The sequence below is a fragment of the Thalassophryne amazonica genome, chromosome 4 (assembly GCF_902500255.1).
Source record: "Thalassophryne amazonica chromosome 4, fThaAma1.1, whole genome shotgun sequence".
Lineage (NCBI taxonomy): Eukaryota > Metazoa > Chordata > Actinopteri > Batrachoidiformes > Batrachoididae > Thalassophryne > Thalassophryne amazonica.
In genome coordinates, this window is record NC_047106.1 from 29,154,378 (window position 1) to 29,168,021 (window position 13,644).

Genomic DNA, 13,644 nt, shown 5'->3' on the forward strand with positions numbered 1-13,644 from the left:
CACCTATGCAGTGTTCGTTACAGTTTTCCTGACATCTGATAGAATACACTACATTGCTCTGTTTGTAACTAGGGATCCTGTCCTTAGGATGAACTAATTTCTGTCTCAAGGTGTTAACAGGTTTAAAGTAAACTGGGATTTTGTGCTGTCTGAAGATCCTCTGTAGTTTTTTCCCCTACTCCTGCTAAATAAGGGAGAGACACTCTTCTTCTTGTCTCCGTCTCCTGTCTATCTGGTCTCTTTGTTCTCTGGGACTTCTGCACTTTGTCCAGGGACCACCGTGGGTATCCACATACTTTGAGGGCTTTCCGGACAAGTTGTTGTTCTTTAGCCGTTCCCTCTGCAGTTGTGGGCACCTGTAGGGCTCTGTGTTGAAGAGTCCTGATCACCCCGAGCTTGTGTTCAAGGGGGTGGTTTGAACCAAAGAGCAGATATTGGTCAGTGTGAATGGGTTTTCTGTAAACCCCTGTCTGGAGCTGCCTGTTCTCTCCAATCATAACATCACAGTCCAAGAAGGCTAAGTGGTTGTTTCTGGCATCCTCACGTGTGAACTTATATTGGAGTCCACCGAGTTGATGTGTTCTGTAAAGTCCTCAACCTCCTGTTGCTTGATTTTAACCCATGTGTCATCGACATATCTGAACCAGTGACTGGGAGGGATGCCTGTGAAAGACATCAAGGCTCTCTTCTCCACTTGCTCCATGTACAAATTGGCCACAATGGAGGATACCGGAGACCCTATCGCACAACCATGGATCTGCCTGTAGTAATTCCCCCTAAATAGGAAATACATGGTGTTAAGACAGATCTCCAAGAGTTGGTAGATGTGGTCTGGTGTGAGTTTGGTCCTTTCAAGTAGAGACACATCCTCCAGCAGTCTCTGCCTCACAGCTGAGACGGCCTCAGCGGTGGGGATGCAGGTGAACAACGATGTCACATCAAATGACACCATAGTTTCATCTGCCTCCAGCTGCAGGTCCTTGATCTTGTTCACAAAATCTTGTGTGTTCTCTACATGGTGGTCTGAGTTACCCACTAGAGGAGCCAAAATCCACTTGAGGTGCTTGGCCAAATTGTATGTGATGGAATCTGTGCTACATACAATAGGTCTGAGTGGCATGTCCTGTTTGTGGATTTTGGGCAGTCCATAGATGCATGGAGTGGCATCCCCACGGTACAGTCTGTAGTATGCCTGCCTGTTGATGAGTCCCTCTTTCTCTATGTTTTGGAGGTAGCTAATGATTTTCTTCTTATAGCCGCTCGTGGGGTCTCTCTTCAGATGTTCGTATGTATTGGAGTCACTGAGCAAGTTGCTGATCTTGGCCTCATAGTCCGATGTGTTCAGGACCACCGTGCATCTGTCTTTATCCGCTGGCAGGATAAGGATGCTTTGGTCGTTCTGCAGTGCTGAAAAAGCTTTCCGTTCTTCTCCTGTGATGTTGGAGGGAGGAGGCTTAGTACTGTTCAGCACTGCTGTGACTCTTAGTCGGAGGTCCCCAGCTTCTGACTCTGACAAACTGTTATGTTTAATGGCTGACTCTACTGCAGTGATGTAATCTACTGTCGGTATATGTTTAGGGGTCACTGAGAAATTTAGTCCTTTAGCGAGCACATCCTTTTCTGTCTGTGTAAGAACCCTGTCAGAGAGACTCTTTACCCAGTTTTCCCTGTTGTCACTAATTTGTCTGGGTGTATCTTTAAAACCAGTGGTAGGCACACTTCCGATAATCCAATAACAGATAATTATCGAAGATAATGTTTTCATTAACGGATTATCTTTTTAGATAACTTTAAAAACCATTATCGGACCAATTATCTTCCGATTAATTTTTTTCCGATAGCTTTTAAACTGATAAACAAAGTAAACAAAGCTGAACAGCGACAAGCATTTTTAAAATTTAAAATCAGTTCAGCACCCACCTGTTAAAAGTTTTGTAACAGACGCACAGTTATAACCTCTGCAAACAGAAGAGAACTGCTCGTATGAAAAGCATCTCAATCCTCTGTAGACAAAGGAGAAACTGCCAAACAACAACAACAACAAAAAAAAATTTCCTTTAACACCATACTGATATGCTAGCAATATCACCTAAGTCATCCAGAGGCATATATTTTTAACTTATGGTTCAAATTTTAACCAAACTAATTTTGGACAAGTTATTTAAAATTACTGTCATGTCTGAAGTTTTATAAAGTGAAAATATCAGATATATGTTTTAGTTTTAAAGTAATGTGCTAATTTTTAAGGTTTTGTGAGCACATGATGTGCCCCGCAGTGCATTATGGGTACGATGATGTAATCTCAGTATGTCACAACAGGACAAATGCATTTCAGACTTTCTGTTCAGGCTCCACGGACAACAGCATTAAACTCTAGTGCAGGGGTGGCCAAGTTCGGCCCTCGAGAGCCACATTCCTGACACCTGAATCCAATGAAAGACTCGTTAGCAGACTTTTAATGAGCCTTTCATTGGATTCAGGTGTGTTGGAGCAGGGAGACAACTAAGAGTGTCAGGAATGCGGCTCTAGAGGACCGAACTTGGCCACCCCTGCTCTAGTGCCTAAAACTCTGTTGAATATATTCTCTGCGTTTATAGACGTTGGTTTTGTATTTGCGTTTGTTAAATTTCATCCATCCATCCATCCATTTTCTTCCGCTTTATCCGGAGTCGGGTCGCAGGGGCAGCAGCTCAAGCAAAGCCGCCCAGACCTCCCGATCCACACACACCTCCCCCAGCTCCTCTGGAGGAACCCCAAGGCGTTCCCAAGCCAGCCGAGAGATGTAGTCCCTCCAGCGTGTCCTGGGTCTTCCCCGGGGCCTCCTCCCAGTGGGACGTGCCCGGAACACCTCTCCAGCGAGGCGTCCAGGGGGCATCCGGAAAAGATGCCCGACCCACCTCAACTGACTCCTTTCGACATGGAGGAGCAGCGGCTCGACTCCGAGCTCCTCACCCTATCTCTAAGGGAGCGCCCAGCCACCCTGCGGAGGAAACTCATCTCGGCCGCTTGTACTCGCGATCTCGTGCTTTCGGTCATGAGCCAAATCTCATTACCATAGGTGAGGATCAGAACGTAGATTGATCGGTAAATCGAGAGCTTTGCCCCCCTACTCAGCTCTCTCTTCACCACGACGGTCCGATACAGCGACCGCATCACTGCAGATGCGCACCGATCCATCTATCGATCTCACGCTCCATCCGTCTCTCACTCGTGAACAAGACCCTGAGATACTTAAACTCCTCCACTTGAGGCAAGGACACTCCACCAACCTGAAGAGGGCAAAGCACCTTTTTCCGGTCGAGAACCATGGCCTCGGATTTGGAGGTGCTGATTTTCATCCTGGACGCTTCACACTCGGCTGCAAACCGTCCCAGTGCACGCTGAAGGTACTGATTTGATGAAGGCAACAGAACCACATCGTCCGCAAACAGCAGAGACGAGATTCTGTAGTTCCCAAACCAGACCCCCTCTACACCCTGGCTGCGCCTAGAAATTCTGTCCATAAAAATAATGAACAGAACCAGTGACAAAGGGCAGCCCTGGCGGAAGCCAACGTGCACTGGAAACAGGTTTGACTTACTACCGGCAATGTGAACCAAGCTCCTGCTGCGGTCGTACAGGGACCGGATAGCCCTTAGCAAAGGAGCCCGGACCCCGTACTCCCGGAGCACTCCCCACAGGGTGCCCGAGGGACACGGTCGAACGCCTTCTCCAGATCCACAAAACACATGTGGACTGGTTGGGCGAACTCCCATGAACCTTCGAGCACCCAATGGAGCGTGTAGAGCTGGTCCAGTGTGCCGCAACCAGGACGAAAACCACACTGCTTCTACTGAATCCGAGGTTTAACCATCGGTCGAATTCTCCTCCCCAGTACTCTGGAATAGACCTTACTGGGGAGGCTGAGGAGTGTGATCCCCCTATAGTTGGAACATGAAATTGTTAAATTCCACGCATATTAAATGTAGCAGACAGGGATAATGTGAAATTTTGTTTTCAAGGCCTCTACTACCATCTACTGGCCAGTAGTGTTCATGGCAGTATTCGCCCTAAGTAATAAGCGTCTGGGAACCAGTAGATGGCAGTGATCTATTTATTTTGACCCCGGTTATATCAGATGATTGTCAAATCAACTTTTTGGCTTTGCAAATGGCTTTTTTTTTTTTTTACCCAAATGAAGTTTAAAAACAAAACAAAAGCAAAATAATAATAATAGTAATAATTATAATAACAATAACATTACAAGCCAGCTCTGCAGTGTTTGCACAGGCACAGTGCAAGCATTTGGATGCTTGTAGCTTTTCAGCAGCAGGAAACCCTCACAATGGCCGCCAACCACAATAATATATCAAACAGGTTTGACTCTCATTCGACCATACGATCGGCGATCAGGAGGTGGTCGTCAGATGTTGACCGCAGCTTGATACTCCATGTACACTACACAATGCAGGACGCACAATTAACCTGAAACTCGGTCCAAAAAATTCCTGCATGAAAAATCATCTCGCACAGTGTAAAGCACGTTTTACAACATCATAAAACGTGCGCACATTCTCTCCACATGCAAAATATTTTGCGATGACACTTCCAGGGCTCCGTAAAAATGCCTGTTTTTACAAATAAAAAAATGGAATATTTACAAAAGCACATTTATCTTTAAGCACCAACACACGACAGACGTCACATTAACATGTTGGTTTACATAATGAATGACTGAACCAATCAGTGTTTAGCAGAGGCACTTTTACCCAGAATCCTTTGCGACCTGTCTGTTTGTTACAAAACCTCAGAATTAGTGCATTATTCAACATTAAAAGATATATGTTATATTTTAACTTTGTACAAATGACAGAATTGACATTAATGGAGTTATTCTATCGGTATTAATGTTATTTATAAATCAAAACCATAACTCAGCATGACTTTATTTTTTAAGACCTCCGCCTGACCGGAGTGTTGTAATCGATAGAGAGCTGACTTTATGGCTTCTCTTGGGTTGCCTATGTCCTGGGAGCGCTGTAGTAAACAAGAGCTTCCAGCAGGGGCAGAATGTTGAAAGAAAAATGTGTGGTGTCATTGTTTGGGTCTGTTTTTATTTTTAATATTACTAGAAGCTATTAAATTTGTTTTACTAGTAGTTATAAATGTGCGAGAGATAATATTGGAATTTATCGGTTATCTGTAACTTCCGATACATTTTTGGATGGTTTATTGTTTTATCTTTATCGAAGATAACTTTTCAGTTATCTGATTATCTGTTATTGAAATTAATTTTTTGGTCATCTGTGCCCACTATTGTTTAAAACTACTCCCACTGAACGTATGCCTTTTCTGCACTAAAAGGTTGTGAAACTTTCCTGATTTGCCGCTCCTTACTTTTTAAATGCTCAGCCATTTGAATTTTAACTATGAACTTTGTAATCTTATTATGGGCCTCTTCCCCCACTAAAGTTTCTAACCTTTTGTGAAGACTATCAAGATTATTTTGGAGGTCTAATATTTTAAAATGAAGCCTTCTAATTCTAAGACCCAAAATTCTCCTAAGGTAACTGTGCTGGATCTTTTCCTTTTGCTTCATGCATTTGGGAATAACACTGTTTTGTATGCATCTCATCTCATCTCTCCCAATATCTGCTCTTTGGCTCAAACCACCCCCTTGAACACAAGCTCGGGGTGATCAGGACTCTTCACCACAGCGCCCTACAGGTGCCCACAACTGCAGAGGGAACGGCTAAAGAACAACAACTTGTCTGGAAAGCCCTCACAGTATGTGGGTACCCACGATGGTCCCTGGACAAAGTGCAGAAGTCCCAGAGAACAAAGAGACCAGATAGACAGGAGACGGAGACAAGAAGAAGAGGAGTGTCTCTCCCTTATTTAGCAGGAGTAGGGGAAAAACTACAGAGGATCTTCAGACAGCACAAAATCCCAGTTTACTTTAAACCTGTGAACACCTTGAGACAGAAATTAGTTCACCCTAAGGACAGGATCCCTAGTTACAAACAGAGCAATGTAGTGTATTCTATCAGATGTCAGAAAAACTGTAACGAACACTACATAGGTGAGACTAAGCAACCTTTACACAAAAGGCTATACCAGCACTGCAGAGAGGGCGCCAGTGGACCTCAGTCTGCAGTTCATCTGCACCTTAAAGACACTAACCACATGTTTGAGGACAAGGAAGTTAAAATCTTAGCCAGAGAGAAGAAATGGTTTGAGAGAGGGGTCAAGGAGGCATTCTTTGTGAAACAGTTGATACCCAGCCCTAACCGGGGAGGGGGTCTGAGACACACGTTGTCCCCTGTTTACAATGGGGTACTCAGGTCAAAGCAGTTTCAGTCTTTTGTTCATGGTAATGAGTCATTCACATCATCAGGAGAGTCGTCCATCCCATCATTAGGAGGGTGCTAACTACAGCACAATAGGTGCTAATTAGAGCTATTGTTTAGTCACTAGCCTATAGCAGTCTGCCTCTCGGTAGGAGGGGTCTGGTTAGGTTTAACACTGGGATTACCAGCATTTTTACACTACTCCTCTATCTACCAAGCGCTGCCAAATGGCAGCACTACACTACTCCTCTATCTACCAAGCGCTGCCAAATGGCAGCACTGGGGTACTTTACATCTCATTAGGCCATATTTTGTTATGTACATAGGGGCCATTAGATCAGAATGTGCAAGTGCTGGAAAGCCAGCTCACAACACATACTCACTCTGTTGACTGAGAGACGCAGAGATGGCTAAGCTTTATAGCACAGAGCATATAAGATATTTTGGACATCCAGTGTGGGCAGCAAAGTACTGTGCATATGACAATAAAGCTTTGAATCTTGAATCTAAATTTCTTCTACTAAGTGTTGTGTTTTTTGTAACAAGTTCACAGAAAGGAGATGTGGCAGTGCCAGGTGCGTTCAAACAAACTAGGTCAAATGTCACCTGGTAACAATAGAAATAATAAGAATATAGAAATAAAACATTAGCACAATAACTATTGAAGTAATAGTGGTACAAATATCATTCCTAAAGCTATGGGTATGTCTTTATGGTCAAAGAATCTGATAAAGTTGAAAAGTTTATTTTATTCTTTATAACTAAACATCTGTTTTTTCTTATGTACTTGGGTTCTGTCTTTAGAGTTACTTCTTACAAATGCAACTGAAACTATTTTTTATTTTGCTGACACAAAGAGGACAAATGCGCAAGCTGAATAAGGTGCTACTGTGTATTAGCTCATGAAAGGGGGTCGTTGAGATGTAAATCCAGGGAGTGCCATTTGGCAGCGCCTTGGGATTTAAAGGTATAACTGCCATTTGGCAGGTCCTTGGGAGTTCCTTTGTTAAAACTCCAGCTTTTGTGGCTTCTATTTATTCTTCTCTACAAGAGTCAAGACAGAAGTCAGACTACCAGAGCAAGAATTTTAGCTGAGGAAGCTTCTGCGATTTGAAGCGAAACGTCCTCACGTCAAGCAACCCAGTCCAGTCGAAGATTCAAGCTTCTCTACAACGTGGTTATAGTAGAAGTATAGTTGTAGTTATGACAATAAAAGCTATCTAGCCATCCATCTATCCATCTATCCATCTATCTATCTATAACTAACATTGGTAAAGCATGGGACAGAGCTCTAAATACTGATTGTGCCTCTTTACTTAAGAAAAAAAATCTAAATCTTCTCCAACATCTAAATTGTTTTTTTCTACCTGCTATACTCCATTTGTGGGAAGAAAAAAAAAAACCCACACACAACATAATTTATAAATATTGTCACATTCTGAAGAGTGATCCCACACTTAAAGTCATCTGTCCTGAACCGCCTAAATTTATATTTAGGCGTGCCCAATATATTCATGATAGACTTGTTAATTCAGATATGATCATTCCCGTCTCAACTGCCTGGCCCTCCAGCCCACCAAAAGGTTTCTTCAGATGTGGTAATTGTGCACATTGATCAAATTCCACTAATGCTTCATGTTTCTCTCATCCTCGCACTGGTAAGCAGTATCCTATTTCTTCATTTATCAATTCTAATACTACTCATGTAGTATATATTTTAAAATGCCCTTGTGCATTGGAATATATTGGCCAAACAAAACGTCAACTTAAATTACGGATAGCTGAACATAAAACAGCAATCCGTACTCAGAATTTAACTTATGCCATGGCACGGCACTATAAACAGGCCAGTCATGGTTCTCCAGCATCTTTAAAATTTGGGGGGATTGAGAGAATCACAGCTCCACCCAGAGGTGGTGATATTATTAAAAAACTCTTATGTAGCGAAGCATTTTGGATTTACACTTTAGGCACTTTGGAACCTTTTGGTCTGAATGAAGATCGAAAATTTCCTTGCTTTAATAATTGTTTTTTAGTCTGGTTTTAGTTTTGTGTGCTTTGGGACAGTGTGTTTCTAATCATGAATTGATTACTAATTGAGTGAGTGTTGCGTCTGACGGATGGTCATGCCCCTTTGGAAGCATCAGGACACCTGTTTCTTATTAGTATTTAAGCTGAACCATCTATGTCTTTGCAGGACTCTGAGGAAGATGTGATCTCACATCGAAACGTTAGTCCCGTTGTACATTTTTGCTTTCAGCACCTTATTAAATTTTCTGGCAGTTATTTCTGTGTTGCACCAGTTATTTTTCTTTTTTCCCTCTTTCCCAGTTATTGTATATTTTGAATTATATCTCAATCAAAAGTGCCTCAATCACTCTCATTTGTAACAATGACGTGCAAACTGGCACTCTCAGTGTTTGAGCCCCACCTGATCTGTATTGCGGATTTAGCAGATATTTGATTTTAACATTGAGAAGCCCTTTTGATCTATATTTTAGCTTATGAAAAGCCACTTCGAACAGGACTCTGAGCTTGAATGTTTTTTCCAAGGTACAAAGTTGTGGCCCTGTGACAAACTGGCATCCTGTTCAGGGTGTACCCCGCCTTGTGCCCTAAGACTACTAGGATAGGCTCCAGCCACCCGCGACCCTTAATTGGAGTACTCGGTTGAAGATGAGTGCGTGAGCTCTCAGGAGACGTTCTCCTTGACAAATAGACTAGGCAGAGGTATACGCTCTGTGAGCGAGCTCCACTTCTTTCTCATGAGTCTCTTTGTTTACTTATTGTCTGTGATTAAGTTGATATTTTTAAAGTGTAAGCTAGCACCTAATGAGTAACTCTGGGAGGACCTGACAGGACAGATCAACACTCTGTTTTTTCCCCTCTGATAATGAGAACAGGGTCTATAGATTACGCTCACTGTTGTGTTACCATCTATCAGCCAATTTGGAATTAAGTAAAAATCATTCAGGGTCTTATCTCTGTGGGGATGCAGAGATAAGACTCTTACATTTTAAGAAAGCTTGATCATTCTCAGATCAAACTGTTTCATTAATTTTCCTCCAAAATGAGTCTGAACAAAAGTGCATTAAATGATTGCAATCACACTTAACTCCAAGTTTAATTTGTTTTTATGTTGCCGTTCCAGGTGTACCTTTATTTTATATATATATATATATATATATATATATATATATATATATATATATATATATATATATATATATAAAAACACAGTCAGAAACATTCTTTGACATGTGATTCTGATTATTACGTCCGCCAAGGACATAATAAAAATCGGTGGCATTTATTTAGTTATTTATTTGTCCCTCTGTCTGTTAGCAGGTTTGGAAGTGATCTGGATGCCAATTCTGAATCAAGTTTCACTTTATTTAGGGTTTGAAGGATTATTGTTAGCAGGGTGATGTCAAAACTACTGCACGGATTTTGATGAAATTTTCACCACAGATACATATTAGGACATGGAAAACTCCTTTAAATGTTGGAGGTGATCTGGATCAAGCTTCATTTTATTTAGGCTTTGAAGGATTATGTCAAAACTACTTCACAGATTCTCACCAAATTTTCACCACAGATACATATTAGCAAGGTTGGGTAAGATTACTTTGAAATGTAATCCAAAAGTAATCAGATTACAAGTAAATGTATTAGGCTTTGACGGATTATGTCAAAACTACTTCACAGATTCTCACCAAATTTTCACCACGGATACATACGAGGTGTGTCAATAAAGTATAGGTCCTTTTTATTTTTTTCAAAAACTATATGGATTTCATTCATATGTTTTTACGTCAGACATGCTTGAACCCTCGTGCGCATGCATGAGTTTTTCCACGCCTGTCGGTGACGTCATTCGCCTGTGAGCACTCCTTGTGGGAGGAGTCGTCCAGCCCCTCGTCGGAATTCCTTTGTCTGAGAAGTTGCTGAGAGACTGGTGCTTTGTTTGATCAAAATTTTTTCTAAACCTGTGAGACACATCGAAGTGGACACAGTTCGAAAAATTAAGCTGGTTTTCGGTGAAAATTTTAACGGCTGATGAGAGATTTTGAGGTGATACTGTCGCTTTAAGGACTTCCCACGGTGCGAGACGTCGCTCAGCGCTCTCAGGCGCCGTCGTCAGCCTGTTTCAAGCTGAAAACCTCCACATTTCAGGCTCTATTGATCCAGGACGTCGTGAGAGAACAGAGAAGTTTCAGAAGAAGTCGGTTTCAGCATTTTATCTGGATATTCCACTGTTAAAGGAGATTTTTTTAATGAAAGACGTGCGGACGGATTGCAGCGTCGGCTCGCAGCCGCTGCGATGCTCTGCCACAGGAAAAACACCTCTGTTGGAAGCCTTAAGGACAAGTTGGAACATGTCCAGCTGTTAAACAATTTCTCAGATACTCACTCCACTGAAAGCCATCAAATGCCGCCTGGATTTTACAAATGGTTATCAAGACGGAGGTGTTTTTCCTGTGCCGCCGCACCGCGCCGGCTGCGTCCTGACGCGCGGACCCGTCCGCACGTCTTTCATTAAAAAAATCTCCTTTAACAGTGGAATATCCGGATAAAATGCTGAAACCGACTTCTTCTGAAACTTCTCTGTTCTCTCACGACGTCCTGGATCAATAGAGCCTGAAATGTGGAGGTTTTCAGCTTGAAACAGGCTGATGACGGCGCCTGAGAGCGCTGCGCGACGTCTCGCACCGTGGGAAGTCCTTAAAGTGACAGTATCACCTCAAAATCTCTCATCAGCCGTTAAAATTTTCAGCGAAAACCAGCTTAATTTTTCGAACTGTGTCCACTTCGATGTGCCTCACAGGTTTAGAAAAAATTTTGATCAAACAAAGCGCCAGTGAGAGACTGGCGCTTTGTTTGATCAAAATTTTGCTCACAGGCGAATGACGTCACCAACAGGTGTGGAAAAACTCACGCATGCGCACGAGGGTTCAAGCATGTCTGACGTAAAAACATATGAATGAAATCCATATAGTTTTTGAAAAAAATAAAAAGGACCTATACTTTATTGACAGCCCTCGTATTAGCAAGGTTGGGTAAGATTACTTTGAAATGTAATCCAAAAGTAATCAGATTACAAGTAATCCAAATGTATTCTTTCAAAGTAATCCTACCCAACCTTGCATATTAGGACATGGAAAACTCCATTAAATGTTGGAAGTGATCTGGATCAAGCTTCATTTTATTTAGGCTTTGACGGATTATGTCAAAACTACTTCACAGATTCTCACCAAATTTTCACCATGGATACATATTAGGTCATGGAAGATTCTACTGAATTTTGGAGTTGATCTGGATCAACATTGCCTTTAGGCTTTGAAGGATTATGTCAAAACTACTTCACGGACTCTCAACAAATTTGCGCCACAGATAGATGTCAGGGCATGGAAGAGTCTACTGAATCTTGGAGGTGATCCCAATCCGGACTGGCGGATATCAGAAACTTATTGTTTGCTCTTGTTTCGTCATTTTGTTCCTGTTGTTAACATCAGCTAACAGCAGGGGTGGAATGTTACACGATCTCCACAATGTGATAATGTATCACGATGTACTACCTCTCACAATAATTCCATCACTGTTTGCACTAATTGCATAGAAAGTAATCTGTGGTGAATGTTTAACTTTAAAGACCCAAAGGTGATCTGTTTCCTGTTTGTATATTTTAAAAATAATTTCTGATTCTTCTGCAAGAGGTCATTATGTCTTCCATGTGGTAGCTGATCTTTCATGGTATCGTGATACTCACTGGAAAAAGAAAAAAAAGAAGTTGTGATTCAATACAGTTCCCATTGCAACATTATTACGACACGCAATGTATCATTCCACCCCTAACCCATCTTACCATCTTATTATACAGCTGGGTTGTGGGCATTTTTAATTTTCACATGTATTTTTTTGGCAGCATGGTGGATTAGTGGTTAGCCCTGTTGCCTCACAGTAAAAAGGGTGTGGGATCGCTTCCCATTTGTCCTTTCTGTGTGGAGTTTGCATGTTCTTCCTGTGTTTGTGTGGATTCAAGTCCAGGTGCTCTGGCTTCTTCACACTTACAAAGACATGCAGTTTTGGTAATTGGAAACTTTGAATTGACTGTAGGTCTGCAGGTGCTTGTCTGTCTGTATGTCGCCCTGCAACAGACTGCTGTCCTGTCCTTGCCCCATGGCTGCTGGGATAGAATGCATCCCTCCTGTGACCCTTGATGGGAGTAAGTGGGTATAAGAAATGAATATGTACTTTTACAAACTGCACACACAGTGGCAGATCTAGAGGTATTTTAAGGGGGTTGCAACACCTCCCTACCCCACCCACAACCACCAGCTGCTGACCAAAGGTATCACAAAATATGGTGAGGGACTTGCATAAACAGATGCTGACTGATGAACACTGCTGCATGTAGACGTAGAAGATTCCCTGTATTTAAAAGAAAAGTTGTGTATGAAAACAGTGACAGTATTCAGTCAGCATTTATTTTCCCAGATTCTTATTGATTTCGAAACTTTTCTAGGGAGCTGGATTGGATGCCTCTTGACCCCCTAGCAGGCCTCTGGCACACCCAACTGATTCAGAACTAGAGTGCCTACATACTAAGAGTGGCCACATTTAGTGTCCCAGGGTTCTGACTGACAGTCATATTTTTTCCAATAGCAGCATGATTGCACATTGATCCCATTGCAAATCACACACACACACACACACACACACACACACACACACACACACACACACACACACACACACACACACACACACACACACACACACACACACACACACACACACACACATCTTAGTACAGTTGGATGCATGGTTTTACTCTCCCAAAACTTTCAAAATGATGGGTTTGTTGCGCACATGGATGCAAAAATCAATCTGAAATCTCATATAAATAGATTTTTTTTTTTTTTTTTTGGAGATAAAGAAAGGTGGAAAATAAAGCAACATTCAAATCATCGCTCTGTCAAGCAAATTCATGTTCAAGCTGTCGGACCGGCCCTTCAGGCTTTTATATTCAAATAATTGAATTTTTAATTTATTTATTTTGCTATAAACACTTTTGTTCAGTACAGATTATAATAATATAAAATTAACAAGATAAGTAATATGATGAGACTAAAATAAAAGAATATCTGCACAGTAAACAATTTGCTATCAACAGAGAGCACTATAAAGTTATCACAAGAATGTGATGTCCTTAATTCCATAGTGTACCTTATGGTTGTCAAAACAACAGGTTAATTTAGATTAATCAGTTATAGAGCCTATAACTGATTATTCTAAATTGAGCTGCTAGTTT